The following is a 7,500-nucleotide window of genomic DNA, read 5'->3' on the forward strand; positions in this document are numbered from 1 at the left end:
AGAATTACCACAGTTATCCAAGTAACTGTTAACGATCTAAGGAACCATAACTGATATAATGAGCCTTTTGCGGTTTCACTTTTAATGCGTGTGTACTTAGACATGCATGGCTTAATCTTTGAGACAAGCATATAACTACTGGCAGGATCAACCAGAATAATGTTTATATCTTTGATATATTTCATTTTCATATTGATATATAGAAAATAAATATTGCAAATATTTGTATAAATTAAAATATTAACGAATTTGGCCAATTATTATATGGCATTCAATATTCGTTCATTTATTAAAATATATATATATATATATATATATTTATAATATATCCCTCGGGTGCCCAACGCATACACCTCAGGGTATATTTTTTTCATGGCTTTTTCTTAAACCCTCGTTTGTGTTAGGGTATTTATATGAGCGGGCGGTCTTTTTATTTATATAAGCCTTCTTTAATATTTTTTTTAATAAAATACAATATTATGCATATATTTAATTCTAAAATATCTTTATATTTTCACATACAACAATTTGTATATATTCACATATATATATTTGCTTAATTTTATAATAAAATTATCGCATATGTATTTTGATAATAAATTTAAAATTTATTTTCTTTGTATATAAAAGTCTAGTTTTATATGATATAAAACTAAGCACTTTTTAATTTTCATATATTTATATATTTTCATATATATAGTTTATTCATATTTATTTATACAATAATAATAATAATAATATTACTACTATTATCATATACGTATATGAAATTAAATTTAATTCCATATACTTACTAGGATATAATAAAAAGAAATTTTTATTTGCCTAGAACCAGAAATTAACGATAATAATTGGAAACTTGTCAAATTATAATTTATAATAAGACGTAGACGCTTCAACGATATTATCTAAGTATACAATATAGTGTATATATAATATATAATATAGTATGTTATATTATATAGATAGGCTTACACCACCTACCATATATACCTTTTTGACCACACTTTCGTCAAGCTGGGTATTTATTTGCCTTCTTTCCCTCACCTAAAAATACTCATCGGTATTTTAGTATATTCATATAATATAAATAATATACTATATTGGTAGGACGACACCACCTACCCTATATACCTTTTTGAACACACTTTCGTCAAGCTGGGTATTTATTTGCCTTTTTACCCTCACCTAAATATACTCATCGGTATATTTCAGTATATTTTAGTATATCCATATGAATATGTATATCCATATCCATATCCATATGAAAATAATTTAATATTTCCATATTTATTATAATATAATAAATATTATTATATTATATATTATATGGTAGGCTATCCCCATCACCTACCATATATTTCATATACATATAAATATTTTCATATCCATATATATTTTTTTATATTCATATATTTTCATATATGTTATATGCATATGTATTCATAACCATATGCTTATATATTAATACTGGCGGTCTTCTGTTTAATATAATATTATTTTAATATTATATTGGTAGGCCGAACACCACCTACCCTATATACCTTTTTGAACACGGTTTCGTCAATCCGGTCATTTATTGTATGGGAAGTATGACTTTCCCACACATATTTGGATATCCATACGATTGCATATCCATATGAAAATATTTTTAATATTTTTAATATATTTTTAATATTTCCATATTTAATATAATATAATTAAATTATTATATTATATATTATATGGTAGGCTATCACCATCACCTACCATATATTTCATATACATATAAATATTTTCATATCCATATATATTTTTTTATATTCATATATTTTCATATATGTTATATGCATATGTATTCATAACCATATGCTCATATATTAATACTGGCGGTCTTCTGTTTAATATAATATTATTTTAATATTATATTGGTAGGCCGAACACCACCTACCCTATATACCTTTTTGAACACGGTTTCGTCAATCCGGTCATTTATTGTATGGGAAGTATGACTTTCCCACACATATTTGGATATCCATACGATTGCATATCCATATGAAAATATTTTTAATATTTTTAATATATTTTTAATATTTCCATATTTAATATAATATAATTAAATTATTATATTATATATTATATGGTAGGCTATCACCATCACCTACCATATATTTCATATACATATAAATATTTTCATATCCATATATATTTTTTTATATTCATATATTTTCATATATGTTATATGCATATGTATTCATAACCATATGCTTATATATTAATACTGGCGGTCTTCTGTTTAATATAATATTATTTTAATATTATATTGGCAGGCTGAACACCACCTACCCTATATACCTTTTTGAACACGGTTTCGTCAATCCGGTCATTTATTGTATGGGAAGTATGACTTTCCCACACATATTTGGATATCCATACGATTGCATATCCATATGAAAATATTTTTAATATTTTTAATATATTTTTAATATTTCCATATTTAATATAATATAATTAAATTATTATATTATATATTATATGGTAGGCTATCCTCATCACCTACCATATATTTCATATACATATAAATATTTTCATATCCATATATATTTTTTTATATTCATATATTTTCATATATGTTATATGCATATGTATTCATAACCATATGCTCATATATTAATACTGGCGGTCTTCTGTTTAATATAATATTATTTTAATATTATATTGGCAGGCTGAACACCACCTACCCTATATACCTTTTTGAACACGGTTTCGTCAATCCGGTCATTTATTGTATGGGAAGTACGACTCTCCCACACATATTTGGATATCCATACGATTGCATATCCATATGAAAATATTTTTAATATTTTTAATATTCGTGAGTTTTTAAATAGGGACAGAAGGAATCTCTTGAATTGAATCATGCGCGTCACTAATAAGATGACGAGGCATTTGGCTACCTATGCGAAAGTAATTCAACTCCCGCCGTCTTAAGGTTTAAGACTTATAACAATATATGTTTAATATTTTTAATATCCGTGAGGTTTTAAATAGGGACAGAAGGAATCTCTTGAATTGAATCATGCGCGTCACTAATAAGATGACGAGGCATTTGGCTACCTATGCGAAAGTAATTCAACTCCCGCCGTCTTAAGGTTTAAGACTTATAACAATATATGTTTAATATTTTTAATATCCGTGAGGTTTTAAATAGGGACAGTAGGAATCTCTTGAATTGAATCATGCGCGTCACTAATAAGATGACAAGGCATTTGGCTACCTATGCGAAAGTAATTCAACTCCCGCCGTCTTAAGGTTTAAGACTTATAACAATATAAATGAAAAATATTATTTTCATTTTTCACGTCACTAATAAGATGACGAGGCATTTGGCTACCTAAACGAAAGTAATTCAACTCCCGCCGTCTTAAGGTTTAAGACTTATAACAATATAAATGAAAAATATTATTTTCATTTTTCACGTCACTAATAAGATGACGAAACAGTTAGTAGGCCACAATTAGTAGGGAAACGTGGACAACCCGTGATAAATCCTTATATGCTTTCTTAGATATAGCATATAAAGATTTTTTATACTAAATATACATATTTACACATGCATATTTACATTTTTTTTATATTTCGAATCATCAAGCAAAGGATAAGCTTCAGTGGATCGCAGTATGGCAGCTGCTCAACCACTTACAACACCTTGCCCGTTACAAAAGTCGTTTACAATTGATTCTAGGCTTTGTCATTGTATTAAATAATGTTTTCATATGTAACTAGCATGGCATCAGGTGATCAAAGATCCTCCCAATTTACTATGTTACAAATTACATTGGCATCACATCCATTGTCGTTTAAAATATAAATAATAAACTTTAAATGGTTTAGAAGCCATACAATGCAAATTGCCCCTTATTTATCATTGCAGTCCAGCACGGATACGACCTTAGAGGCGTTCAGGCATAATCCAACGGACGTAGCGTCATACCACTGTTCGCTCGAACAAGTATTGTGCCATTGGTCCGTACCTGCGGTTCCTCTCGTACTACGCAGGAATGCTGTCGCAACAACGTTTTGTCATTAGTAGGGTAAAACTAACCTGTCTCACGACGGTCTAAACCCAGCTCACGTTCCCTTGCATGGGTGAACAATCCAACGCTTGGTGAATTTTGCTTCACAATGATAGGAAGAGCCGACATCGAAGGATCAAAAAGCGACGTCGCTATGAACGCTTGGCCGCCACAAGCCAGTTATCCCTATGGTAACTTTTCTGACACCTCTTGTTAAAAACTCTTTAAACCAAAAGGATCGATAGGCCGAGCTTTTGCTGTCCCTGTGTGTACTGAACACCGAGATCAAGTCAGCATTTGCCCTTTTGCTCTATGTGTGGTTTCTGTCCGCACTGAGCTGGCCTTGGGACACCTCCGTTATTATTTGAGAGATGTACCGCCCCAGTCAAACTCCCTACCTGGCAATGTCCTTGAATTGGATCATACCTGAGTAATTGGAGTTATACCAAATTTTCAAATCGATAATACATGAATGCATCTCTCATTAAAGAATTTGTTTGCGATTATATAACAAACTCGTGATACTTTGATCAAGAAGCTTGCATCAAAACCCAATACCATAAGATATAATAAATATATCCGTATAATGGCTAGGAAATGATACACGTTCCATTTAATCAAGTAAGTAAGGAAACAATAAGAGTAGTGGTATTTCATTGTCGATACCAAACCGAAGTCTAATATCTCCCACTTATTCTACACCTCTTATGTCTCCTTACACTGCCAGATTAGAGTCAAGCTCAAAAGGGTCTTCTTTCCCCGCTAATTATTCCAAGCCCGTTCCCTTGGCTGTGGTTTCGCTAGATAGTAGATAGGGACAGAAGGAATCTCGTTAATCCATTCATGCGCGTCACTAATTAGATGACGAGGCATTTGGCTACCTTAAGAGAGTCATAGTTACTCCCGCCGTTGACCCGCGCTTACTTGAATTTCTTCACTTTGACATTCAGAGCACTGGGCAGAAATCACATTGTGTCAACACCCGCTAGGGCCATCACAATGCTTTGTTTTAATTAGACAGTCGGATTCCCCAAGTCCGTGCCAGTTCTGAATTGATTGTTAATTGATAATCGTTATAATTAATAAGAACTAATTGGTTTGACCCAACTAGTATTCTTAAAAATTTTAGCAAGAAAGTTCCACAATTGGATACGTAACTAAACTATCCGGGGAACAAGTTACAACCATAAATGATTATAACTCTATTTACCCAGAACGAGCACATAAACCATATTATTGTTTCCCAATCAAGCCCGACTATCTCAATCTTCAGAGCCAATCCTTATCCCGAAGTTACGGATCTAATTTGCCGACTTCCCTTACCTACATTATTCTATCGACTAGAGACTCTTCACCTTGGAGACCAGCTGCGGATATTGGTACGGCCTGTTGAGAAGTTTGCGTATCCCCACCATAAATTTTCAAGGTCCGAGGAGAAAATATCGACACAACAGTATATGTCATGCTCTTCTAGCCCATCTACCATATCTCTCTGCGAAAGACTTCCATGGTAGTACGACTATAAAACAGAAAAGAAAACTCTTCCGATATCTCTCGACGGCTTCTTTATGGTCGTTCCTGTTGCCAGGATGAGCACGAGGCCCATATTTAATAACAAACGGATACTCAACAGGTTACGGAATTGGAACCGTATTCCCTTTCGTTCAAAATTATTCAAGTATATAATTTTCACAATAATTGTAATATTTATTTTTACTTGAAAATTTTCGGCTTTCGCCTTGAACTTAGGACCGACTAACTCGTGATCAACCACTGTTCACACGAAACCCTTCTCCACTTCAGTCCTCCAAGGTCTCATTCGATTATTTGCTACTACCACCAAGATCTGTACCAATAGCAGCTCCATGCAGGCTTACGCCAAACACTTCTACGCATACCATTGTACCTTCCTACTCACTAAAGTTTCAAAATTTATATTACAAGTAATATAAATCATCTACTTTAGCGGTAATGTATAGGTATACAACTTAAGCGCCATCCATTTTAAGGGCTAGTTGCTTCGGCAGGTGAGTTGTTACACACTCCTTAGCGGATTTCGACTTCCATGATCACCGTCCTGCTGTTTTAAGCAACCAACGCCTTTCATGGTTTCTGCATGAGTTGTTAATTTGGGCACCGTAACATTACGTTTGGTTCATCCCACAGCGCCAGTTCTGCTTACCAAAAGTGGCCCACTGGGCACATTATATCATAACCTTAAACTTCATATCAAGAAAGTTAAGGTTCTTACCCATTTAAAGTTTGAGAATAGGTTAAGATCGTTTCGACCCTAAGGCCTCTAATCATTCGCTTTACCAGATAAGATTATTTTATATAACATTAAAATGCACCAGCTATCCTGAGGGAAACTTCGGAAGGAACCAGCTACTAGATGGTTCGATTGGTCTTTCGCCCCTATACTCAATTCTGACAATCGATTTGCACGTCAGAACTGTTTCGGTCTTCCATCAGGGTTTCCCCTGACTTCAACCTGATCAAGTATAGTTCACCATCTTTCGGGTCACAGCATATCTGCTCAAGGTACGTTCCAGTTAGAGGTATAAATAATATAAATATTATTATACATAACTATATAGAACGCCCCGGGATTGTGTTAATTAACTATAAAATAGTTAAAAAACTAATCCCATTAATAGTCAAGTTAATTACGCTATTAGGTTTATATCCCAATAACTTGCACATATGTTAGACTCCTTGGTCCGTGTTTCAAGACGGGTCCCGAAGGTATCCTGAATCTTTCGCATTGTTAATCATACAAGTGCATATAATAAACACAAAAATCAATGATAATTATGCCATTATATAATTCCGAAAAATTAACGCACTGTATTCTTATTAATCTATCAACACTTTATCAAATTAATGACATTTATCCTATGTTAAAATGCAAGCATAATAATTTGAATAAACTATAAGTCATATTTTATGATAAATTATATATGTTAATAGATTACAATGTCCTTATATGGAAAAAAATGCACACTATTTCTATAATATTATTTAAATATTATAACTTTAATGATGAATTTTCCATAATGGATATTCAGGTTCATCGGGCTTAACCTCTAAGCAGTTTCACGTACTATTTAACTCTCTATTCAGAGTTCTTTTCAACTTTCCCTCACGGTACTTGTTTACTATCGGTCTCATGGTTATATTTAGTTTTAGATGGAGTTTACCACCCACTTAGTGCTGCACTATCAAGCAACACGACTCTTTGGAAACATCATCTAGTAATCATTAACGTTATACGGGCCTGGCACCCTCTATGGGTAAATGGCCTCATTTAAGAAGGACTTAAATCGTTAATTTCTCATACTAGAATATTGACGCTCCATACACTGCATCTCACATTTGCCATATAGACAAAGTGACTTAGTGCTGAACTGATTTCTTTTCGCTCGCCGCTACTAAGAAAATCCTT

The 7,500-nt window shown here is 32.7% G+C and overlaps 2 non-coding genes across 2 annotated transcripts in view; both read right to left on the reverse strand.

Annotated features, from left to right (window-relative positions):
• Positions 1-158, reverse strand: part of LOC138926939 (small subunit ribosomal RNA) — a 1,995-nt gene extending 1,837 nt beyond the window's left edge. The window contains exon 1 of the ribosomal RNA XR_011443593.1: positions 1-158. This exon is cut by the window's left edge and continues 1,837 nt beyond it. This is a non-coding gene — a ribosomal RNA (small subunit ribosomal RNA).
• A 3,460-nt stretch (positions 159-3,618) lies between these two features.
• The window catches only part of LOC138926940 (large subunit ribosomal RNA), a 3,951-nt gene continuing 69 nt past the window's right edge, over positions 3,619-7,500 (reverse strand). Inside the window, exon 1 of the ribosomal RNA XR_011443594.1 lies at positions 3,619-7,500. This exon is cut by the window's right edge and continues 69 nt beyond it. This is a non-coding gene — a ribosomal RNA (large subunit ribosomal RNA).

This window comes from Drosophila bipectinata, unplaced genomic scaffold (genome assembly GCF_030179905.1).
Source record: "Drosophila bipectinata strain 14024-0381.07 unplaced genomic scaffold, DbipHiC1v2 scaffold_11, whole genome shotgun sequence".
Classification (NCBI taxonomy): Eukaryota; Metazoa; Arthropoda; class Insecta; order Diptera; family Drosophilidae; genus Drosophila; species Drosophila bipectinata.